Source organism: Aethalodelphis obliquidens, unplaced genomic scaffold (genome assembly GCF_003676395.1).
Source record: "Aethalodelphis obliquidens isolate GAN/ISIS:26980383/991018 unplaced genomic scaffold, ASM367639v1 scaffold5, whole genome shotgun sequence".
Taxonomy (NCBI): Eukaryota; Metazoa; Chordata; class Mammalia; order Artiodactyla; family Delphinidae; genus Aethalodelphis; species Aethalodelphis obliquidens.
The window spans coordinates 42,527,402-42,554,195 of record NW_020837949.1 but is presented as its reverse complement, the minus strand read 5'-3'; the positions used below and the strand labels follow the sequence as shown (position 1 = coordinate 42,554,195).

At 39.7% G+C, this 26,794-nt stretch overlaps 1 long non-coding RNA gene across 1 annotated transcript; it reads right to left on the bottom strand.

Moving 5' to 3' along the window:
• Positions 1-465: 465 nt before the first annotated feature.
• LOC113617834 (uncharacterized) lies at positions 466-25,839 on the bottom strand. The gene is made up of 3 exons (XR_003431782.1): positions 25,829-25,839; positions 19,390-19,392; positions 466-604 (listed from the first exon to the last, which is right to left on the bottom strand). It is a non-coding gene; the product is annotated as an uncharacterized LOC113617834 (long non-coding RNA).
• Between the last annotated feature and the right edge of the window lie 955 nt (positions 25,840-26,794).

Here is a 26,794-nt window from a genome sequence, read left to right as displayed (position 1 = left end):
GTGCCAGTGTATATGTCAACATCCAATCAGGAAAACCGGAAACCACTCCAGGATATTCAAACAAAGAAACTGTAATACAAGGCATTCATTATAAAGTTATTGGAAGGACTGGAGGGACAAAGGGAAGATTCTGACAGTGGGAGGCGAGCAGGAGACTGGAAGGTAGAGGGAAGGGAGAAGGCATGTCTTCTCCAGAATTTGGTGGAGACGTCAGCAGCGGCAGCAGCTTCATAGACAGCGGTGCTTGGTCCCTGCTCAGTCACCAAAGTTTCAAATAACAGCAGAGGACTTTTACTTTTGCTTCTGCATCCCAATGAGTGACAGCAGCTTCTTGTTAATCTCTAAGTTCATCCACCCAGAGGCATGGGACTTGCTTGAATTTCCATACAGAGAACAGTTAAGCTCTCCCCTGCCCAGGTTCCTTTCCACTTTCCACACAGCTAGATGACAATTTGAGACTTTTTTTTTCAGGTTTTAAAACTTTTAATTTGCATATTAAAAAGATTGTGCATTCCAATGATTAAAATCATTTGAACAACAACCAAAAAATGGCACTCTGATTAAACTGCATTTTACAGCCCGCAAGACACCGTGGACCAGCTCGCTCTTTACTCTAGATTTCACTGTCGTCCCAGCCTCCTCCTTCACCAACATGCAAGTTCTTTTCCTTCCCTGCCAGCCAGACAGGCGGGCAGATGGGAGAGGCAGGCACCGCCTTCGCTGTCAGTAGTTCTCCATTCTTTGATGTGAAAAGGGGCAGCACAGTCATTTAAACTTGATCCGACCTCTTTGCATCTTACAAAGTTAAACAGCTAAAAGAAGTAAAATAAGAAGGCAGTGCTTGTGGAATGTACAGTGTATATGGGCGGCGCACGCCTCATTATGACTAGCCTGCTTGCTTCTCCCGTTCAGTCGTTTCTTTTGAAGGCAGTGGATTTTTCTCTTGCATTTCTGTTTTCTTCAGTTTCGACTTACGGAATTTCTCAATCTCAGCTTAAATTGACAATCTGAGACAACACACCCCGTAGAAGAAGAAAAGATTTTTGTTTCTCAAGAAATAAGACCAGAGAGACTCTAAAATAAGGAACACTAGGCAACTTGGAGGGCTGAAAACAAGAGGGTTTGGTGCCAGTCTACAAACGGAACGGGGATCCTGTCTGCCTTCCGTAGCCTGTTTCCAGATAAAAAATTATCCCACTGCCCTGCCTCAGACATAGGGTTACAGTCATGTTCTCAAAAAACCTGAGCATCTGAACCCCAGACACTGACATTTAGGGGTGTCCCAGTGAGAAGGTATTTCGGCTGTTTAATTTCTTTAAACTATATGCATCTATTATTCTAAATTTTGAATATTTTTCAATGAATGGGAGCACAAAATTAGGCCAGTAGCTGGAGTAGGACATGAGGTCGAGGGGTTTCAAGTTTGAAGGTACTGTAGTATTGTTAGAATAGACACAGGAATGACTGGAAAGTTGCATGAGCCTAGTTCTTGAGGAGATGAGAAGAGATGGCTGGAGGGGTGTGCAAGAGACATAATGGAATAGCTTCAAGACACGATATGCAAACAAGGATTCAGGGGCAGCAGAAAATCAGAGCAGAAATGAAGGTGACTAAGTACCCCAGGAATTAGCAAACCTCTCAAGGAAGTCATTGGACATTTAAAAGGGAATGATGGCTTGAGCAAATCTTAACTAGATCTTATGGAGCAGGGTGACCCATTTCACATCTGGGTTCATTCCTTTCTCAAGTGGAAGTAAACCATTTCAAAGCTGTTTCTAATTAAAAAATTGTCTATCCAGTGTTTTCACTTTAGCCTTCCCTGTTTTAGTTTTGTCTTTTATATATACCTTATGTGCTAGCCAAATTGGCCCAAAGGAAGCCTCCAACAAATATTTATTGAATGATAACCGTATCAGACTTACTATCTCTTTGGCCCTGCTGGAGCACCCCATTCCTGCAGTCCATGTTTTCCTGGGTCTGCACTTCTGTGCCCAGGGTTACAGTTATTTACAAAGTTGCTAATATGTTCTCTAATAACCTGTGAACACATTGAGGCCAGTAACCATATTTTATTCACCTCATTTACCTTGAAAGGCCTGACATATCATCATGTGTATAGGTAGTGCTAAGAAAATAAAAGTTTACTTTTAATTTAATCTCCCCACTCAAGTGTTGGGACTCATTAGTGCACTGACCAGCTGGTGTCCTATTGCACTGGGGCCTCCTTCTTTAGCTATGAAACAACCTCCCAAATCAGCCCAGATTGCAAACAGATACCTACTTTTATCACTCCACTTTCATGATTAAGGATTTTTTTCAAACTCACCCACCTTCCTCACATCCTCTGCAGAAACACACACACCTGCAAAGGCACACGTGGCATAAAGGCACAAGTGCACTAACTCACACACATGTTCATTTGCACACGCACACACACACATGTTTTCTATATATATCCTAAAACTGAATCCTGACTAGTATTCTGAATCAGTTTTTTAAATTTAAATCAGGGTTATTGTGATATACTTTACATATAGTAAAATTTATCATTTTTAGGTGAATATTTCTATAAATTTTGATAAACTCATTGTATGAGTTATGTTCTTCAGAGAAACAAAACCATACATATATGAAGGGATTTATTCCAAGAAATTGGTTTACACAGCTGTGGGAGCTGACAAGTCCAAAATCCACAGAGGAAGTCCAGCAGCCTGGAAATTTGGGGCCAGGAGTTGATGCTGCAGTCTTTTTTTATTTAATATAATTTTTATTAGGGTATAGTTGATTTACAATGTTGTGTTAGTTTCAGGTGTACAGCAAAATGAATCTGTTATACATATACATATATCCACTCTTTTTTAGATTCTTTTCTCATATAGGCCATTACAGAGTATTGAGTAGAGTTCCCTGTGCTATACAGTAGGTCCTTATTAGTTATTTATTTTATATATAGCCGTGTGTATGTGTCAATCCCAATCCTCCAGTTTATCCCTCCCCCCTTACCTACTCCCACCCTGTAACCATAAGTTTATTTTCTACATCTGCAACTCTATTTCTGTTTTGTAGATAAGTTCATTTGTAGCCTTTTTTTTAGATTCCACATGTAAGCGATATTATATATTTGTCTTTCAATGCTGCAGTCCTGAGGCTGTTTTTTCGTTCCTAGGGGAAATCTCAGTTTTGCTCTTCCACTGATTGGTTGAGGCCCACCCACATTATCAAGGATCATCTCCTTCATTGAAAGTCAACTGATTGTAGGTGTTAGCCACATCTACAAAATACCTTCACGACAACACCTAGATGAGTGTTGTTGAGTAGCTAGGTACCGTAGCCTAGCCAGGTTGACACAAAAAACTTACCATAGTTGGCATGTAGCTGTGTAACCACAACCATAATGAAGATACAGAACAGTTCCACCGTCCCAGAGAATTCCCTCATGCTTCGTTGTGATCAATCCTCCCTGTACCACCCACCCCCAGCCCTGTTAACCCCTGATCTGTTTTCTCCCTGTATTTTTGTCTTTTCCAGAATATCATATAAATGGAATCACACGATGTGTGGTCTTTTGAATCTGGCTTCTTTTGCTTAGTGTGTTGCAAATGAGATTCACCCACATCGCTGCATGTATCAGTATTTTGTTTCTTTTTATTGCTGAGAAAATTCCCTTGTATGGAGTACCATGATTCTAAATTAATTTTGTTAATGGGAGAGGTATTATCTCTCAAAATTCTATAAATCAGACACTTTACAGGAGTTTGAAAATTTATAGGCATGTACGTTGAATAAAAAAGACTAGGAAGTTGTCCTAGACATAACCCAATGAGAAATCATGTGTGAAGCACACTCCTCCATGACCGCACAGGTATTTTTCCTTGAAAACAATGATTTCATTGGCCACAGAGAGGCAAGGCCAAGGTGGACCTTAAAAGCATCAGTCATTATAATCTTCTAATTGGCCATATGGCACAGCAAACTATTTCAGGGCAGACTCAGGTGACACTGATTGTCATAATGGTTAAAGGCTGAGCCACAGAATCAGATCAGGGAAGGGCTGGATCCCTGAACTAGTCAGGAAGATGCTATAAGGCGTAACACTGATGAGCAGAGATGACAGATAGTCACACATGACAGACAGTCACACATGACAGACCTACATAGGTTACAGCATAGGTGCCAATCACTCTGCATTAAATGGAAGTATGACTTTCATCCACATGATCTGACGTAACAGAACTCCCTGGGATCTGTGCTTAAGAAGTCAAGGAGGTCCACAGTCTAGTCTGGTCCAGTGGGGCCAGCCCCTCTGTATCTAATGGACCCTCAGTGTGCTATGACTAAACTCCCTCCCTGTCTACGAAGTAGAAGTGGACTGCTTTAGATAGAATCTGGAGCAAGATCTGAGTGTCCCATAAGCTCAATACCAAAGCGGAACTCCTATTTTCCATTGTTTATCTGCTGAGTGTTGGGCTTGGGTTCTTCTTTCGCAGTCAACACAAATTTATCCAGAAGTTTCTATGGGCCCCTCATGGTGCTCAGCACTGGGGATATGAGAAACAACAAGACTCTCCTTGTCCCTGTCTTCATGAAACACAAACTCTATTGTGGAAACGTGTACAATCAAGTATTTAAACACAGGCCTGAAAAATCTTTGACTGTGATAAGTCCAAAGAAGGAAGCAAATGAGAAACTGAGGTTCAGAACATTCTAGATGGGTGGCAAGGAAGTCCTCTCTGAGGAAAGACAGCCAGAGGATGAGTTAGGGGAAGACAAAATCACGGACAGAAGGAACAGCATGAACAGAGGCCCTGATGGAGGTTGGGTGTAACTGGAACAGGCAGAGAGAGTGTGAGAGGGACATGAGACAGGATCAGGAGATGTCAGATCACTGGCAGCTTGTGGGATGTGAGGAGTTTGGGTTTCCTTTAGTGAAGAGAGAAGATTTTGGAGGGTTCAGAACACAAAGGTCAGATGATCTGATTGTGTTTTAAGAGGATTATTTTTGCGGCTATGCTGCAGTGCGTTGCAGTGAGACAGAATTAGGAGGGGCAAGAGCAGTTAGGGTGCAGATGCACAAGTCCAGATGAGAGGTCATAGTGATAACAGAGATAGGAGAGCTAGAGAGAGGAAGACAGACTGGAAATTTGGGAGATACATATAGGCCCTATTGAAGGACTTGTGAATGAGTAAAGGTGAGGGAGAAAACAGACTGATTGAAAACTGTGGTAAAGACTTTTGACATTTAATTAAGTGGGGAAAAACTGGTTCAATCCGTGTCTGGAGGTCAAACAAAGCTGAATTACTATTTTGGGATTCAAATATATAATCACTAATATTTAAAGTTATGGGAATTGATGAGCTTACCCTCACAAAAAATGTCAGAGAAGAGAAAAAGGGCCCAGAAAGAATGTTGAGAGAAGGCAATATTGTATTCAGGTACAAAAAAAAAAAAAGAATACTGAGGCCCATAAGATAAGAGAAAATCCAGGAGAATGTGGTGGAAAGGAAGTCAAGGGAGTAGTACTCCAAGAATGAGGGCATCACCTGTGGGGTTGAATTCTGCTGAAGGAACAAAGGGCTAGCAGAATAAGAGGGGGCAGCTTCCTTGAAGAAGGGAGGAATGCACAGAGCCTTAGAAGAAGCCTGAGAGCAGCCGGGTAAGAAAATCCCTATTAAACTGATCCCACAGTGACCCTGAGAACCTGTGATTGAGGTCCAATTTTGTTAACTATGGCTTAAATTAGTGCTATTCTGTGATTTATAAGAAACACATATTTGGTCATTCAGATCACAGAAATATACTTTTCATGTACAACTGGTCTTCCTCCTGGTTCCTGGCTCATAGCTCCCCAAACCCATGGAATTTCCTGAGTGATAAGAGCAATGGAATCACCTTTTGTTATAATCTTTGGTCTCTAGTCCTCAGTTCCTGAAATCGTTTCAGAGCCATAAAGGTGAAATGGGTGTCTCATTATTCATAACAAGACCCTTTCCTCTACAAATGGGCTTATGTTAATGAGGTGATTTTGGAAAGCACCTAAAGATGGGGTGAGGGTACTGGTTGCCCAGGAACCAACCATGAATAGAGAGGGTTGAAACTTTGTCTCACTTCCTGATTTCTGGGGAGGGGAGAGGAGTTGGAAGTTAATCAATCACCAATGGCCAGTGATTTAATCAATCATGCTCATGTAATGTAGCCTCCATAAAAACCCCAAAGGCAGGGGTCTGGAGAGCTTCCAGGCTGGGGAATCAGAATGCCTCCACGTGCCACCATGCTGAACCTCAAACTCCAAGAGGACAGAAGCTCCTTTGTTCAGGAGCTCGTCCTATGTATCTCTTCATCTGGCTGTTGATTCATATCCTTTAATATCCTTTGTAATAAACCAGAAATCTAGTAAGTAAACTTTTTGAGTCCTGTGAGCAGCTCTAACAAATTAATTGAACCCAAGGAGGGGGTTGTGGGAACCTCTCATTTATAGCCAGTGGATCAGAAGCACAGGTAATAACACTGACTTGTGATTGGCAACTAAACTGGAGGGCAGTCATGTGGGACTGAGTCCTCAGCCTGTGGGATCTGATACTATTTCCAGGTAAATAGTGTTAGAATTGAGCTGAACTGTAAGATACCTAGCTGGTATTGCTTGGTGGATATCAGAACCCTTAATTAACAATTTAGTTATACTTAAATAACTCCAACCATCCCCTCAATAGTACCTAATGAGTGATATTAGTTACTCTATTAGAAAGGCAGCATAGTATATTGAAAATAATATGAAACTTAGGGGTAGGTGGATGTGACCTTAATTCCTGACTCTGCCACTAGTAGGTTCTGTATCTTAGGCAAATTGTTCAAATTCTCTGACTCTCAATTCCCTGATCTGTAAAGCAAGGGCAATATTAATGTTTATCTACATACTTATTCTAAGGTAAGTAAACAGTTTTGAAAATTGAAAAGTTATATGCAATGTTAGTATAGTAGGAATGAATCCTAGACCACAAACAGATAGGTAAGAAAAATTGTGTTTTATGATTTTACTTTATATCATTTAATTCTGAATTTGGGTACCCACCCACCTCTGAAAGGGTTGAAAATTCAATTTCAGCCATTATTTAACTTCCATCTCCTCCTACTCGAATACTTAGTCAAGATTCTTAAGGTTTTCCATAATACCACAACATTGCTTTGGTACCACAGACCCCACTAGTTACTATGGAAACACCACATGATTCCTTCAGGCCCATCATCTTCTATGCTACACTTGAGTGAAGGGCAGCTTCCCCAGATAAACTGTGCAGCCATCCTTCTAGAGGGGCTCCTCCAAGGCGGAAAGCCCAGGCCTACTTGAGGAAGTAAGGGACCTCTTTTCTTCCTCAGCCTTGGGCAATCTTCCTTTTCTTTCCTTGCCCTTAAAAACCTTTCAATTACTATGCTTGTTCTTCTGGGACACTTAACATTTTCTTCTACAGTTTCAGGAAATGCCATTACTTGAGAGTCATTCTGCTTTCAGTTCTACCAAGATTCCTAAGATAAGGAAGCCCCAAGGGACCTGGATATCTCTGTGAAAAGAATTAGGAGTTGGGAAGGTAAAGAAAGGACAACCAAAGCTATTTTAATAAATTACGTTCTATGATTGTTACTTTTATTAATTTGCATGGGATCTTTGGTAGTCTTGTTGGACCATCTGCTTCATAAAGGGACTGGCCAGTTCGAGAACTTGGAAAACATTGGCTTTAAGAGTAAAGGACACATATGTGAAAATTTCAATACTTTAAAGGAAGATGCTGCTTAGATAACAAACATTGAAGAGGAGAAACTAGCCTGCTTGCTAATGCAGGTACTGCCTTCTCTCAATTGGGAAAAGTGCTAAGTAACTAGGCACCATTTGAGGAATCAGTACATATTAACACATAAATGGGTACTTACAAGCCAACTTCTTCCAAGAATGGCTGTGGAGCAATGAAGCGAATTTCCTGGTGAGGGCCTGGTTGGATTTTCAGCCAATCCAGGAAATGAGCATCACTTGTCCCACTTGACTGACCACACAGTTCCATCCTCACCCAAGTTTCTGTGCCTGAAACAGCAATAATAGAGACCTCATTTAAAACATTGGTCTATGAGTTCAGAACAGTGACAAATTAAGTGTCACTATAAGGATGTATGCAATTCATCAGCATAAAGTCCCCAAGGAGATGCCAGACATCAGCAGAAAAGCCATCTTCCCGAATTGCTATATAATAATGAAAATTCTTGCTCGTTATTCTAAGATCAAAATAAGACACCTTGAAATATTATCTAGTTTTATTCCCTGCCTCCATGCACCCTGAGCCTACCATAGCCTTACCAACATTAATCCCAGATCTCTGAACAAAGGAAGTTGGGTGAGGTACAAAAACCCTCCTTTTGCCTGTTGCCATCCCTGTCTACTCCTATAGTCTGTTTGAGTGCTGAGTGAAAGATCCCCAAACTTATCAATGTAGGAGATAACATCATGTGGCTGATAAGTGAGATAAAGGTCTAACAAGCCAGCATTCATATTTGGAGAGTTTAATTATATATTTTGCAGGTAGATTATTTAATTTGCAAAGAAAACAACATCGTACTACATTTATCTTGCAAAATAATGGAACACTCTTCTCTTTTTGCCTCATTTTAAAAATATGGGATTGCATATCATAAAATATTTAAATATACGCCAATAATACATTGTCTCACGAACTAGAACAACGTTATTGAGGTAAGTTGTAAAAGAGTACCACCCAGAGTGGTAAAGAAAATGTCCCAAGGTCACACAGTCAGATGTGGGAAAGTCTTGATTTAAACCCAGCTGTGATCAAATGCTTTATGATGACAGAGCATTTTAAGAATATTTCAGAATGCTTTCTTGGTTTCTGTCTCTCCCTGTTTGTCTTTAGTTTTCATTAATCAGATTTTGAATACTGTAAAGTACTCCATTATACTTGCTCAAAGAAAGAATGAATCTTTTGGCTTCCCTTTTGGTTCCTGAACTGGTGGCTGGGGTCCTCAAGGCTGTGCCAGCTCTGGGACATTGAGGGCCACCAGGCTTATGACTTCAGCCTGAATTTGACAACTTTTAGTCCCCAATTTCTCCTTTAATTCTTTAAAGCTCAAAACACTTTAGCTGAACCAATGGGTTAATCCCATCTATGAGAATAAATAAAAACAGTGTGAAATTTCATTTCACATTGACGAAATGGTGGTGTCTAGGTGGGAAAAAGGAAAGCATAATCAGAACCCGTTTCTTAGGAAGAATAAGGACCCCACATACACACCTAAGGTATTCCACATATGCACCTAAATTATTCTACATACGCACCTAAGGTATTCCACATACACACCTAAATTATTCCACATACGCACCTAAATTATTCCACATACGCACCTAAGGTATTCCACATACGCACCTAAATTATTCCACATACACAACTAAATTATTCCACATATACACCTAAATCTATGGCTCTCAGCCCTCACTTGCCTCATTTTGCACAGTCCATTAGCACCTCTTCCTATAGCAGAAGACTGGTCTGGTCTAGATGCAGTGGGCATCCTCACCAACATTGTCTTACTACCATCCTAGAATCCCTTGCCTTCCAAACTTCAGTGACCTGCTTTGCTAATCCCTGGATCTGTATCCTTCAATGGACATCTGTCTCCAGTGCTAGGGAAAGATTCAGTAACATGCAGCTTTTTCTACCCCAAGCAAACATTGTCAAAGATGAGGCACTTAATGGCTCAGCAATACTTCATATCATCTTTGGTTGATTCCCTGGTATAATGATCTTGTCCTCCACCCTATCTCGGCCACTCATAACCAGAGACAAACCTTAGACATTGTAGAATAATAATTGTAAAACCTCAACTTCCATCATCCCAATTTCTGATTATCTCTACTCCCTAAGTTTCCCTGTCCACTTCCTCTACTACTTCTACTCTAATAAGTTTTCAACCCCCCACCCAGACATAATCAATCCATTAACCTTAACACACTTTCTCTATAAATCTCCTCACATCCTTGCTTCCCACTTAGTAGTTATCCCACTTAGATTCCATAGCTCATGATAATAATCACTCTTGTACATGCTCTCAAGAGTACATTAAACTCACTTGAAAAACACAAACCCTGGTTAAATCTCCGTTTACATAAATGCTGTGAACCAATGAGTCTCCCAGCTTTCATTAAGCGACTCTATGTGTTTGGGGCACAACTCCATTACTCCACAGTCAGTTTACAGTTCTATTTTAGCCTTCGCTTCCTGTTTGTGCACAGCCTCAAGGTTAGGTAAGAGGTTAGGACCTTCTCAGATTTTTCCTGAGCATGTGCACAACCCAGCATATGTGTGAAGTCTGTTAGATTCTCTAGAATATGTCAAAGCTTTTCAAACTATTGAAATCTCATTTCCAAGCTTTTCCTTTTAAGAGTTTTGATCAGCTTTCTTTTTAAGTGTTCCTAATCAGTTATTGCACTTTAGGCAGCTGTGATATTAAACAATCACCACTGGTTGTTTTGAAAAAATGCTGTAGGGAACATGTTGGCAGCAGTGTAAGTTCAAGTCAGGTGAGATAAAGACAAGCCCTGTAAGTTGGGGTTCCTAGGTAGCTGTCACACAAATCAGATAATAACAATTCTTGGGAATGGGGCCTTTTTTTGTGGCTTCTGATTTGCTCTACCCCTCTCCAGGGGCTCAGTGCTAGGTTTTCACAGCTACCATGAGTGGGGGAGAAGGAGATGAGAATAAGGCAAGTTAAAACATCATAAAACTCCCTCTTTTTACTGAGATTTATCTGTTTTTCTTGAATAAACATTCCTCAGATTTTTGCAGGAATTTTCCAGAATTCTGAAAAAGCTGAATTTGATTTTTGCAAGTGTTCTCATTGCTTTTATGGAGGAGCAGATATTCAGAGGTTCTTACACTGTCATTCTGAGCACTGTATTACTTTTTGTGTGTGTGTGTGTGTGTGTATTACTTTTTATATCATACAAACCCAATGTTTATCTCCCATCTTAAAAATTAAATCCCTTAACACCATATCCTCACTGAGGAACACTGGGAAATGTTGACGTCACATATTTGTATTTTCCCAGAATTCTTAGGTGACAATGTTTTACCTTAAAGCAATGGATACACACAGCAGTACTGCAGTAGATTGTTAAGAGAGTTATTTGGAAACAGACAATCCTTTCTTCAATCTTGTATTTGAAAACCTAGGCCATTTCATCTCAGAAACCTCTTAAATATGTAAGCCCCATTTTCATGTTCCTTTGAAGGAGACCTATTAAGTAATTATTAATTTCAATCAAAACATTCTTTCTCTGTAATCTGTTTTGTTGTTTTTAACTAAACACAAGATAGGTTTTAAAAGACCTTTAAGCATGTCAGAGGAAAATGTAATAAACTAGATAAAAGAGGCTCTCTTAGATATATTAATGTCTAAATTCTTCTGAATCCATGCTACTAAATACAAGTTGTACTTTAAATAGCCTCAGGTTACAAGGACCATTGACTAATGCATTACAGAGGAAGGTAATTAACTTCCTACACTCTCTAAAAGTTTGCTTTGTGAGACCCTCTCTGACACTTAGAGAAGACCCAATGTCTGATTAGTATTGTTAGGAAAACTGCCCACTTCTCTTCTATTTTCAGACTCCTTTCAGACTGGGGGTGTAGCTACAGCAGACTGTGGAAATTTTGGAGTGGATCAGAAAAGGAAGCATGGCACGTCAGAAGCTGTTTTGCTATTAACCAGCAGTGGTGTTCGGGGCAAGTCATTTAAACTCTCTATGCCAGGGTTCCCTTATTTGTAAAATGAAGGGTTAAGACACAATGACACAGAGAACTCTGCTCAATATTATGTGACAACCTAAGTGGGAAGAGAATTTGAAAAGGAGTGGATACATGTATATGTATAACTAAATCACTTTGATGTACACCTGAAACTATAACAACATTGTTAATCAACTATACTCCAATACAAAATAAAAAGTTAAAAAAAAAAAGACACAATGACCTATGAGTTTCCATCCCCACCTTATGATCAATGATCCAAACTTTATCATCCAAAAGCATATGAAATATGGCAGGATGTTCCACAATTCATGAGGGTTTAAATAATATTTAAAATAAAAATCAAAACTGAACAAACTTTGTGACCTGGATGACTTATTTCTATGATTTACTGGAGCATTAAGGAAGGAGAATGACTGCTTTTCCTTATGCAACTGACATATTGAACAAGCTCAGTGTGTAGTTTGGAATCAGAACACAATTTAGTTTTTATCTCCCACCATCCCTTTAAGCATTACCCCATGGTGTCATCTTTTATCTGTGGTAATCTTTCTTCTGCAGGCTTGCGACTTTTCCTTTACTCTTAGGAAACAGTTCAACATTTGCTTTCAGTAACACACTCTCAATTCAGAATATATGAAGTCCGGCTTCCTGTAATTATCAAAATGTCAAAATTGGTATAACATGTTCTTCCCTTCACCAGCTTGGACCTGCTTCTCAGAACAGGAAGCCCGGTCCTGCTGACTTCCCCTACCACTTGTGTTACTCTTCAGCAAGGTCCTCGTGGGGAAGGCTTAGAAGGATAAGAGGTAGAGGACAATACTGTCTAGGTGGGCAGTACTGTGCTTTATGGGCCCTGCAGTTGATGAAAGCTGACTGTTTCCCGTTTTTCCCATAAAGTGCTTCTGAGAACCCCTTAGAGGTTTCCTGTTAGGCTCCTTCCCTTGCATTTTCCTCGACTCAAGCAGAAACATATTCTACCTGAGTTGCCAAGACTCCTTTCTCAGCCCGTGGTCGCCAGTTTCCCCCCACCACTCCGACACACCAACACTTCTAACTTCTCTCTGCTGAGGTTTCCTTATCCCTCCAGCTGGACAGGACCTTGAACAATTCCATTCCAGCTTAGTTCCACCCCTTCTCTCACTGTGGGAAAACTCGTACGTCCTTTGCCCCTACAACCCCTGGGAAATCAGTCTAATCTCAACAAAGCAACTATTCAGACCCTCTCTTCTCTTAAGATTTCTGGGGTAAGCTCAGACCACATTCCACAGCTGGCTTTAACTTCATCAATTTTACATCAGCGACCAGTCTTCTATGTTTCCTAATGTCAGGGAACAGAATTTCAATGCTTTACAGTGGTGACCTTGGAGACAACCCCCTGTCTACTCTAAGGGCTACCGCTTTGCAGGTCTTGAGGCTAGTGGCTCATTTTTGCCCTCTAATGCCCTATGTGCTCCCCCAAAGAGGAGACTGGGGAAACAGAGCAAGACAACAGATCTTTCCAGGAAAAAAAAGCCTTACTGAACTCCTCCCCAAAGCTTCTCTCTGATGTTTTATATACCTTTGATATCATGGAAGTGTCCCAAAATTTAGGGATTCCTATTAACTATAAATTCTGCATTTGGGAGTGGTGGATAGATTTGTCTCTCTGTCATTGTAATCCAATATTTATTGTAGTGGTGCTTCAGCTGAAACTGATTATAGGAAGATTCTCATTCTAACATCCTGTAACAGTTACATTAAGCCCAAGGATGACATGCTACGAGAAAAAAAAAATTGTAAAGGTAATGAAACAATGGAAAATATTTTAATGACCCTAGCATAAACATATACTTTTATTTTGGGGTAAATAAAACCATACTTCTTTTTTTATAACTGTAATCTCATGGTACATATGCTTTTGCAATGTATTTTTTATTTTTTAATTTATTTTTTTGCGGTACGCGGGCCTCTCACTGTTGTGCCCTCTCCCGTTGCAGAGCACAGGCTCTGGACGCGCAGGCTCAGCGGCCATGGCTCACAGGTCCAGCCGCTCCGCGGCATGTGGGATCTTCCCAGACCGGGGCACGAACCCGCGTCCCCTGCATCGGCAGGCGGACTCTCAACCACTGCGCCACCAGGGAAGCCCTGTAATGTATTTTTTTTAAAAAACTTATTTTCACAAACATTCTGTGAAACCATGCTTGGAATTTTAATGTGTGTGTATTATCCTGGATACTGATGTGTCATTCATTCATCAAAGACCCTTTGAATGCCTACTCTGTGGCCAATACTGGTTCAGGTGCTGGGATTGCAAAGGTTAAAAGAACTGAGTAAACACTCTGTTTAGGAAAGTACAAATTATTATAATGCCATACTGTATTTGTCACAAGACAGTTACCCACATAAAGTGGGAGTAGAGAATAGAATGTATTTATGTTTTTTAAAGGAAATTAGAAAGGAATCACAAAGGAAGCACTGAGTTGAGTGTTTATGGAGGGTGTGTGGGAGTTTGCTGGGTAGGCAAGCAGGAGGAAGTCACCCTTGGTGGTTGGAACAGCTTGTGCAAAGGCATGGAATTTATTTTGATCTTGTATAAGGTATGAATGTTTTCCTTTTTTTTTTCAAAACTGTTATTGAATCGTTCTAAAATTACTCATTAAATAATCCTTTCTCCTCAAGTGTAGAGTTATACTGGAAAGCTAGTTTTATTGTATATTAAGTTTATTGTGTTGCTTGGTCTACATATATTCTCTCTATGCAATTCCAAGGATTTATTCTCTTTTGGGAGGGCCAATACCACACTTCTTAAAGGATTGTTGCTTTTTAATGGTTTCAAATACCAAATAAGCTAATCTACCATCATAGCTTCTTTGCCAAACAATTCTTTTCTGAATTGCTCTAATTCTAATATTTCCTTGAAGGAACCTAGCTCTCTTTTGATATTTTAAGATGTCAAAAATATTTTTAATATTTCAAACACTTGAAGACAAAACCGCTTCAAATTTGTAGCTGAATTAATCATCAATTTTATTACATTCTCTCTGCCTTTGGCTTTAGATAAAAACCTTACACAAAAGGCTTGCAAACCCTATAGATTTTTTGAAAATGTTTTGTTGCTATTATTGCTGGTGTTTTCTTTATATTTTTTTTCTTCACACAAGCCTAAATGCATATACTTTCATAATCTTCTAAATAATTTCAAAATATCTTTTTTTTTTTGGAAAGCATGGGGTTTAGTCTGAATCTTCCAAACTGTGTAATTTGATCTATCGAGCAAAATCACCAGATAGCTGCCAACTTCTCTGCTTTACTTTACATACAGTAGCATTGTTATAAACATTTGAAGATGGTTAGGCCGTTATTTTTATGCTTGGTGTTAGGTTTATATAAATTTAGCTCCACAAATTTCTCCTTGCTCCTAAAGCTTAGAAGAAAATATACCTTAAAATAACACATACAGAGTAGAGGACCCATTCTGGCTAAAGTTTGGGTTCAGATGTGCTCCCAAAATACCTGATCAACAGATGGGATGGGTCCCTAGTCATTGACTTGCATGAGGACTATAGGCTACAGGAGAGTGAGGAGGAGGTGGTGAGCATTCCCTGAGGGAATGGCACAGAAATCCGAGAGTCTTGTCCTGATTTTAGAAAGTGGGTAGGATAATTTCAAAAGGTATATGCTGTGCAATATGTGGAATTATTGCCCAAATGACAGAAATATTGCCCAAATGACAGAATGGCCCTGGAGCTTCAACATTGCAACCAGGGAATACTTGCAACACTTACTGCCTTTTTTACTTTACTTCCTCACCTCCCCCTCTTTGTTCTATAAAAGAAATTAGCATCCAAGGCTGGGCAATATGGTTTTTCGGGACACTAGTCCACCACCCTCTTGGTCTGCTCGCTTTCCCAATAAAGTCCCTATTCCTTGCCCCCAAATATTGCCTCTTGATTTATTGGCCTGTCATGCATCAAGCACTATAAGCTTGGTCTCAGTAACACTTAGCTAATGAGGGTGACACCTTCAAGAATGAAACTGGTGCCCTTATAAAACTGATCCCACAGACCTCCCCAGACCTTTCCACCATGAGAAGGGAGCACAGTGAGAAGGCAGCATCTGTGAACCAGGAAGCAGGCCCTCACTAGACACAGAATCTGCCAACATCTTGATTTTGGATTTTCCAGACTCCACAACTGTGAGAAATACATTTCTCTTGTTTATAAGCTACCTAGTAGCTTGTATTTTATCATACCAGCCCAAACAGACTAAGACAAAAGGTTTACTTCAGACATGGAAGAAGGGTTCAATGTTAGGAATTCTCTTAATGGAATTCATTACATAAATATTTAGAGGAGATAACCATAGGGTTATCTTTATAAATTCCAAATTATATTTGACACTATTCAGCACCCATTGTGATAAACAAAACAAAACAAACCTCTGTGCATGGTAGGTCCCTCCTTATCTTGATAAAAGCTAGAAACCAACAACAAATATCAATGAAGAGCCTAAGACATTCTTGTCTCCAGGACAAAGACAAGAATGTCCACTGAGGCCGTTAGTCTGCAAAGATACCACGCAATGGACACAACTCCTGGTATTCACACTCCTGTGCAGTCACTCCTACATTGAATCCAACCAGCCTGTTGACAAACAGAACACTGCAGAAGTAATGTGGTGCCAGTTAGAGGACTACGCCTTAAAAAGACCTGACAGCACAAACTTCAGTGTGCTTGGAAGCCATCCACCATGTAAGCATCTGACTACCCTTCGAGAGAGAGAGGTCACTGGGAGAGGACCTAGAGGATGAGATGCCACATGGACAGAGGCTCACGGAAGGGCACCAGGCCTGTGAGCAAGGAAGCCAAAATATTAGGCAAAACCTACTGTTGTGAAATTTACATTTCAGTGACTACACTGAAGGCTAATCAGCTACAGTAATTAAATCATCACAACATTGGTATAAGACTAGATATATAAATAAGAGAAACTTAATAGGGAACCCAGGCACAAATCCAAGTATCTAAGGGAGTCTAAGGCATATATATATATAGACACACACACATACAAACACATATGTAAGTGTATATATACGTATTTAAAAGGAAATCAAATTGGTGCAAAAAAGATGACTCTTGCATGGGACACACTGTTGCTTGGACAATTGGCATTCAGATGTACAAAAGAAAAAAAAAGACTTAGATTGTGCCTACCATAAATAAAAATAAATTACAGATATACAGAAGATTTTTAATGTTAAAAATGGAACTCTGAAAATACTAGAGAAAATCATAAGCAGATATTTTTTATACTTTTGGAATGCAACAGCTATTATAAACAAAAAGTTCAGAAACCATAAATGAAAAATATGAGGAAATTGATGAAATAAAAATTAAAACTTTGGTACTATAAAGTACCAAAATTTTATGACAAAATTAAATGACAAACTGAGGAAAATATTTACAACCTGATTGACAGATGGATAATGTCCTTACTATACAGTGTTCTCATAAATCATTATAAAAATGATAAGTGCCCCATAAAAAATGAGAAAAGGCTACAAATAAGCATTTTAGGGAAAATGAATAAAATACTTCATAAAGTCATTATTAAAAATGCAAAATTTTAAATGAGGGATTTATTTATTCATTCATTCATGCCAATGTTAGCAAACAATTTAAGGAATGAGAGCATTTGCTTTAGGAAATGGTCACTTCTGATTGTTCTCTGGATTCAAGATCTCTTTCTTAAAAATGTTTTTTTATTGAAGAATAACAGACAGTGAAAAGTGTTCAAAACCTAAATGTAATTATTCATATTATTCATATATATTCTACATATAAGCCCTTTCTTTTAAAGGTGTTGCTAATATCTTTTCCTATTCTGTGTTTTCTTTTCTACTATTTTAATGGTAGCATGTCATAAAAAAGTTCTTAATTTTAATATAATACAAATTATTGATATTTTCTTTTATGGTCTGCTTTTTGTGTCCTGTTTAAGGACTCTTTCCCTGCCTCAGGTCATGAAAATAATCTATATTATCTTTTAGAATAGAGGTGCTCATTACAGTAGCAACTAACCACATGTGGTTAATTTAAAGTTAAATTAATTGAAATTAAATAAAAGGAAAAGTTTTGTTTCCTTGTTCATTCTAGCCATGTCTTTAAGGGCTCAACAGCCAAAGATCTAGAGCATTTCCAACGCTGCAGAAAGTTCTATTGGTCAAATATGTCCCAGAAGGTCATTTTGTTTTTTCTTTTTTTGTAACAGCAATAAGAATGTGGGTGGGAAGTTTGTGGGAGGAAATGTGAGAACGTTAATTTTCTCATCATTAGCAAGAAGGTATCAATGTTCTCTAAAATGAAAGCAAGTAGAAAAAGTTGTTTTTATGACTTTTTACCATTTTAAAAAAATTATGGATTCCCTTAGCTTTGGAAGGAATCTTTTAGAATATATTTCTGTTGTGAGGAAATATTGATATAAAATTCATTAATTGTTTTCATTTTAGCTCGTCTCTTTTATATTTTAATTCAGGTACAATTAAATTTATAATTAAGTTAAGATGACCTCTGTAAATGAGTTAAATCAGACCCCTGTTTTCCTTGCTTTGACCCTGGCCTCCTTTCCTTTGTTTTTCCTTCTGCTATTTCCCTCTTTTCCTCTCCCTCATCTGAACCGTGACAAACCACAAAGCTTGCAAAAATAGCTCTTAAAAGAACGGCTCTGACAGTTGCTTGAAAGGGATTGTACAAAAGATCCCGAGCAAGAAGCATGGGAAACCAGTACATTCTCTAACTCTTGCAACCACAAGTTTCAGCAGTTAGAGATTTTCCCAAAAATGCAATCCAGGCCAGACCACAAGGAAACATAGCCCTCTCTTCTGTAAAACTCCAATCCTGCTTTGTCTGGGGAGTTACGTGGTTTTCAGGTTGTCTCGGATGTGCGTTAACTAATGAAGACTTTATCCTTTATTTGAATCACTTAAACTATTTTTTCCTTGACTTAATGTCTGGGACTTGAAAAAAAAAATCAGCTTGGGAGTAGAATGTCTTTTGCCAGAACACAAAGATGCCATCAGAAAACCCCTGAGTGTTGCTTACAGGGCACACATTCACCAAGCTGTGGCAACATTGTCACCAAAAAGCTTAAAAGCAGGTGCCATCTAATAAAATGTATTAAAAGATAGCTGTAAAAAAAAAAACAATGACTGTAATAGTATATGCTTGTTTTTTATTCATTTTAATGCATGTGGAATAGTTGATACAGGTGGGTAAGTGCTGTTTCTATGAAGTATATATTGAATTTTTATCTATGTAGGCAGGAATGGATACAATTTGGGAATTGTCAGCAAACAAATTATTTCTGGGTCAAGAAAGGATTTTATTAAGAATAGGAAGGTCTGAGGGAACCCAGTGCTCATACACTCTAACCAGGTAGAAATGGAGTTCCAGAGAATGCATCAAGATGATGGGCCAGCCAGAGGACCCAGGGGAAAGCAGACTGCACAGACCAAATTCACATCTCATGAATTACAAAACCCTGGATAACACTTTTAATCATAAAAAGATGTGAATAAAACATACTCAAATTTCCAAAAGTTCTAACAGACTATATCAAAATTATGAAAAAACTTGAGAAGATAATGGGTTTTTCAACGTAGGGTATAAAAAGTCAATCTTTTCTTCTGGCAGGCGGTGGTATTGGGGGTTGTTTTGTTTAAAGGGATGAGCTTGAAAAGTTCCATTTGCAACTGAGGGTTGATTTTAAGAAGAGGGTCCTAGGTGCACCCATCTAGGTTTGAAAGAGCTTAGACACAACCAGATCTTGTGCCATGACCAAGAAACAGTTATTTAGTACTCCAGAACTCATCATCTTAGCAGATATGTATGAGATCATGTTTTCTTTTGAGTGTGGCAAGATTACTATACCCCTGGGGAGGTATAATATAAATACAGTAAAAAGTGAAGAAATAAATCAAAATCACAGTATCATCACTTTTGTATTAGGGTAAGTAAAAACTAGAAAAGTAAATTATGAAATCATTCTGATACTCCGTGAATGTTGTCTATTTCCCAGGTGACTGGATCAATTAAAGAGTTGACTAATTAGAATCGATTTTTATTGCAATGTTTTGGAGAATTTAATTAATTACATTTAAAATCAAGGTTTAAATATTTAAAAGAATTCATGAAATGTGTAAATGTTTATGTGTTTGTGATGTTTAAAGGTTTAGAAACATTGTATTAAGTGTATTTACAGATATTAACAAAAATAAAATAGAGAAGCCGGAAATAGAAATATTCTTCATATCCAGGTTTGAAATGTTCATAAAACAAAAGCTGACTTTCAACACAACAAAAGATAACATGAGAGGGTCTCTTTGTAGTGATGGGACAGTCTGTACCCTGATTATGGTGATAGTTACTTGGATCTGCACTTGGGATAAAATTTCATAGTACTATCCGCTCCCCCCAAATAAATAATTTAAGGAGAAAGCATGTAAAAACTGATCAAATCCAAATGAGGTCTGTACCTAAGTTAATAATATTATATAGATGTCAATGTCCTGGTTTTACATGTTCTATGTATTATGTAAGATATTATCATTGGGGGAAGCTGGGCAAAGGGTACCTGGGAATTCTTTATACTATTGTTGAAACTTCTTGTGCATCTTGAACTATTTCAAAATAAAAATCTTATAAAATATATAGAGATATATTAGTTTTTGCATAAAGAACAGTCATAGGCTGTCTTAGACAGGTGGGTCAGCAGAACCTGTGTCAGATTCCCATTGTCCTTTTGCCTCATTTGGATGCTCTGCCTATGAACTCAGGTATTGGCATGACGTAGGAAGTAGATCTTGCTGAGTCTGCTAAGGCAGCTTATTAATTTTTACTGTTATTAATATTCTTGTAGGCTTTAAAGAAACAGGAAACAGCTATAAGCATAAACACTACACAAAAATCATGTACAGTAATTCTTCCCTCTGGACAATGCCTCCTTTTTTTTTTTTTATAAGTTTATTTATTCATTTTTGGCTGCATTGGGTCTTTGTTGCTGCACACGGGCTTTCTCTAGTTGCGGGGAGCGGGGGTTACTCTTCATTGTGGTGTGCGGGCTTCTCACTGCTGTGGCTTCTCTTGTTGCGGAGCAAGGGCTCTGGGCATGCAGGCTCAGTAGTTGTGGCTCACAGGCTCTAGAGCGCAGGCTCAGTAGTTGTGGTGCCCGGCTTAGTTGCTCCGCGGCATGTGGGATCTTCCCGGACCAGGGCTCGAACCCGTGTCCCCTGCATTGGCAGGCGGATTCTCAACCACTGTGCCACTAGGGAAGCCCTGGATGATGCCTCCTTGAAAATTAATCTTCAGGCATCCCCCTAGATCATTTCTCCCCACACAAAAATTTTTTGGCTATTAAAGATGCCATTCTCCCATTTAAAACCACCCAATCGTTTCTCCTGGCACTTAGAAAAAACAAATCTCCTTATAATGTCTCAAGCACTTAAAAAATCTGCCTACTGTTGACATTTCTAACCTCATCCTGTACACTTTCCCTCTTCCTCAGAGCATCTTAGCTACCTCGGACCTTTGGCTGTTCCTAGTGCACTCCCAGCTCACTCCTGCTGGACTTGCATCTGCCTCTCCCTTTGCGATGTAGTCACATTCTACCCAAAGAGACCTCACTTGTCACTCTAGAGTCTACTCTAGACCACTGTACTTTATTTTTCTTTGTAGCACTTATGACTAACTGATATTATTTTCTATATCTATTTATTTATTTTTGTCTCCTGTCTTGATCCACAGAGCCTAAGACATAATTGGTGCTCAATAAATATTTTTGAATGAATGAATAAATGAATGAATGAATGCAAGCTCCTATTAATGGCACTTAGTCTGAGAAGTATGACTAGGGATGATCAGACTCACATTCTACTTCTTATATTTCAGGGCAATTTTATATTCTTATTTTTCAAGCATAAGCTAATTCTGCAACTAAGTTTAAGAAAACATATACTGACATACACACATTTATGTTTGGAACAACTGATGACTACAAAGGTCTTTACAGCTTTAGCAGTCTATGATCCTAGATTTTCCAAATTTTTTTGGTAAGATTTAAGGAAGGATGCATAGCACAGCTTAGCTCTAAATGGTAAGGTATTAAGATGGAATCAGTGAATTCCACTTTTCAATTATGAATTAATATGAAAGCATGAATCATAGTCAGTATGTAAGAGCCTGCCCAGATATCCCTTAATACACAAATTAATATGTACACCTGTGTTCTCACCCTTAATTCCTACAAAGAGTACGTCAAGGACATCAATTACCTCTAAACACCAGTCATACTTGGGAGAAAATAGAGGCGGTATCATTTTGGAAGGTGGAGGTGGGTATCGTGGGAGTGTGATGACTCTTTGCCAAATGATTTCTTTCCTTCTCCATCTGGCCTCTAGAGATGGGGAAGCAAAACATGTGCTCCTATATCTTGGCCCTCGCTTTGAGTGTAATCACTGTTATATTTGAATGATTTGACTTACCTGCCTGAGGTAGGAAGATAAGAGTTCAAATAAAGTATTCCTTAAATTTTTGGTATGCCCTTTCCTTTTCCATAAAGTTTATAGCCATCTTGCAAAGATACAGAAGATATATCAAGACAAGATTAAGGCAGAAGACAAAGAAAGGGCTAGAGAGGCCTAAATAAGAAATGGAAGCAGAAGTGAGGGTTAAACAAAACTGTGCCTCTCAGAGGCCTATGCTCTTTGCAAACGGGATGCAAACATTGGCTAACCTTTCACAAATCCAGTATAGAAACGGGAACTGAATCAGTGACGCCTTTTGCAATATTTCTAACATAAGTTAAATCAAATCAATTGCTTTGTCAATTCACAGCCATTCCCTGTAGCGAAGCAGAAAGAGATTTCTGAAAGTTTCTGTAAAGAAGATGTTATTTTGAATCTCCTTGCCGTGATGTTTAACTTCATTTCTTTTAATATAGGGCAATGGCATAACTCCAAGATGCAATTAGGTTGAAACAATTAGCTGGTGGTGGAAGTGATGGTGGAGTGTGAAGTGGGGGGTGGAGGTTGTGAATGGCACTTTAATATAAATATACGTGCCTTTACCATAATGATGTATATTTTCTTTCTTCAGCCGTTCCAGGATGGAAATTGGCAGGCATACTTTTTTTTTTTTTTTTTTCTGTACCAAATTAGAATTGGCCCCTAGGACTAAGGGAAACAGACCTGGGGAGACTGATAGTTAAAAGCCAGTAAGAATCATTATTTCTGCCTCACTGGTCAGGCATATTTTGGGCAAATGAATCAGCACAGTGCGAGAGGAATGTTGGGGTTAGACTTTATGAGAAGTTACATAAATTTTTCAGAGTGACTAAAGCCGTTCTGGCTAGTTATTTCAAGCTTTGGGGAACAGAAGGACTGAGGAGGTTGGAGGGGTACTGACCTTATTTTGTCACGGGGATAGCTCTGACTGGGCAACTTCTCTGTTCTAGTTCTCTCTGAAATGCCCTCTTTCTGGGGTTTATAATGTCACTGTCTTAAGTCTAAGTTGCTCAAATTGGCCAAAACCCGTGGGTTCTGTACTCTGAAATATCTGACAAAGATCCCTGCTTGTCAAACCATTCTTCCACATCAGATCAGTTGCCCAAGGCATTTGCTGGCCCTTAGGGGTAAGACTATCTTGGTAATTTGATTTGATTCCTCAGGCATTAACTAAGTACATGCTATGTACTGATATGTACGTGGTTCTCAAGGAGATGGCAAAGATCAAAACATATTTTCTGTTCCCAGGAATCTCATGATAAAGGGGCAAAGATGGGCATGAAGGTAACACTCAGAGTGCAAAGGAGAATGTGATCAAGCAGAATCAGGGCAGGGATTCTAGAGCTAGAAGAGAAGAGAGTGGATTTTTAGGGAAGGCTCTCGTATGTCTCTTTCATTGAGCCATCTGGCATGAAGCAGACACTCAAGATTTAGCAGACAATAAAAATTGGCTAGGTAGATGAATTAATAGGAGAGGTGTTAACTGGCAAGAAAGAATAGGGTATGAAGAGATGGAGATGGGCAGAAAAGACATCCAAGGTGAGAAAGCTACATGGATCCGTGAAAAAGCATGATGAGTAACAGAGTTGGATGAATTTAGATAAAGAATAGCCCGGAACATTGTCAACACCCAGAAGAACCTGTTCGTTTTTAAAGAAACACTCTCCTGTACTTCAGTAGTCTAAAAAGTGAGTTTTGGAGCACATATAAACCCTCAGAAATAAAGGCAGACAAATGCTGTTATAAGATTGAAGTTGGTTAATCTAAGTCATATAATATTGTAATGTGATATGATATGGTATAAAGCCAGGATTTTCTAAGGAAGACTCTGTTACAAGTGCTAGGTCTACCTCTCTACTGCTACCTACCTTTTGTAGGCACAGCACTGCAGGGGAATCTAAGGGTAATATGTTATATCATCAGGGTGTTTGTACACTGAAATGGGGGTAACTGAGGAGAGATTAATAAAGAGACTATTTATACAATTGTGGGTAGGGTGAGAGAAAACCAGGAAGGGATGGTGAGGCCCTGAGACCCTTAATGTTTGGGAGCTATTATTACCCTTAGAGCTGACCAGGCAAGGGGATGGAGTGGTCGCCAAAACCCACAAGGAGCTGTGGCTCTGGGTGAAACAGGAGGTCACCAACAGGAGCTGTGGCCTTCTATGGAGGAACACACCCACTGCCGACCTGTGACCCAGAAGGGAGCCAAGGGAATAAGCCCCCCAGTGTCTCCCTCCTCTCAATTTCCTGCTGGTGTCCCCTCCGTGCAACTGTCTCCCCCCAACCAGAAACCAGAGCGCAAGCAGGCCCATGATGCAGTCCCTAGAGCTCAGCCCCTTGGTGGGGAAGGCAGAGAAAGATAGAGAAGCACCCTGGAGGAGAACATAGAGCCAAACCAGCCCACACGGGGAAGGCCAGAGCTCATCTTCCTCACCTTGGGAGGTCCCATTTTATTCGCCTCTTAACACCTTTGATTATCATGAAATCGCAGGGGTGAAATTACGGACACCTATGTAGAGCTTAAAGGGTCAAACTCCCGCATTTCAATAGGCTAGACTGTCCATGATACAGAATTGTCTGCAAGCTCTAGCTAACTCGTTCTTCCACATCCTAAGCACTCCTCTCCCGTAGCAGTCAGGCCTATCATTATCTTCTCAAGTGTTGGTGACATGTGTAGGTACAATATCACTAATTAGGTGGTTAAACCACCAGATGACATGGATGCTTCCCAAGACAGGTGGCTCTTGTTAAGATGCTGCAAATCTGTTTTTCTCCTTCACCCCAAAACAGCATTCATTTACCCAAACCCCTAAATCCCAAACATTTTATCAAACCTGCAAAGGGGTAAAGAGTAACCTGTCTTTAGTTATAAGGCAAGCTGTAAATAAACCTCCAAGTAATATATTCAGATGTGCACTTCCAAGGTCAGTATAATACGCTGGACGTGGGGAAGGGCATTTTATATGAGAAAAATGTTTTACGAGAACAAAGGGAGTGGAGGAGGTTGTCAAGCCTTGGAGAAAATATTACTCATCACAGAGGCCTCTAGCTAGGATGATGAGAGAGTCGGGCAGTTAAAGAAATATGCTTACCTTCAGAGAAGTTCATTCTAGTTTGAGTATTAATTTATTAAGGGTGAATTCTAAACCATAATCTCTTATATAAGAAATGTTACAATATCTCCAAAATAAATAAAATCTGGCCTTGCATTTCTACGATGATGCGCCGACAGGACATAAAATATCAACACTGATTGCTCTGCATTCTCCCCACCTCCAAGAGTCCACATTCTGGGCTTTAGTCCTCCTCAGGCACCATGGCCAGACCCCCTCCCCCTCTGGCTGCCAGGGATGGAACCACAGGTTCCAGTATTTGGGGAAACCAATGCCTCCATGCACTCCTATGTACTGGGAATCTTTCAAAGGCACCCCCATCTCCCCTTCTATATAGCATAACCTCAGTGAGTTTAGATTTTCTTAAACACTCGAAAGAGCAACTTAGAGTTCTGATAAATGGTGAGAATAAAAATTTGAGGAAACAAGATAAAATACCTCTCATCCTTTCCAAGTCTTTCAAGACAGAAAGAAAAAATCCAAATAAATATCTACAAAAGTTATCCTGCTCTAGTGGTCTTCCCCAAAGCCCTCCATGCCCAGTGAGCACTGGAGAGCACTGTTCTCTCCAGCTCTCACGAGCACTGAACTGTAAGGCATTTTGTTAAGCCCTGGGCTGACAAAGAGGACTCCTATCTACTGTTGATGAGTTACTGTCTAAGGGGTAGCAGTCATGCCCACAGCTACAATTCCTGGGATAAATGCTATGATGGAAGGAGGCAAAAGTGAGAAGGGGGTACATCTGGAACCATCCATCAGAGGAGCAGCAGAGATGGAGAACATAATATTTGGACAGCAGATGGCGTCAATGACCAATATGATTGGCTCAGCAGGCATCTGGGTTGGGGGAACAGAATTGTTCAGAGCAGAAGGGACAGCATAGGTCAAGCTATCAAACAAAGGAGAACCCAGCATGTTATGGGAATAAGAGGTACCACTGGTCGGGTTCCCTAGGAAACAGACTCTGAGTCAGAGATTTGCATGCAGGAAGGTTATTAGGGAATCATCAAAATGGGAACCAGACTCATGAGGGAATATGGAAGCAGGATAGAGCAAGTTAAACTGCAACTTAGTTGCAGCAGGGGCCTTGGAAGACCCCATGGAGAGTCTAGAGCTGGGATGGCTCTGCAGAGGGGTCTCAAATTGAATCAAGGGAGCCAAGTCTTTATAGGCCTTTAACTGTCAAACACAGGACAGGGCTGTTCTTGGCCAGGGGTTAGTGGGGTGGTGCGTGTGGAGTCGGGGGAGAGGATGGAACCTTGGGAGGGGAAATTCCCTTTGGCTGAAGGCAATGCCTGGGGAAGGACTCAGCTGTGAGCCCTTAGCAGGCAACACTC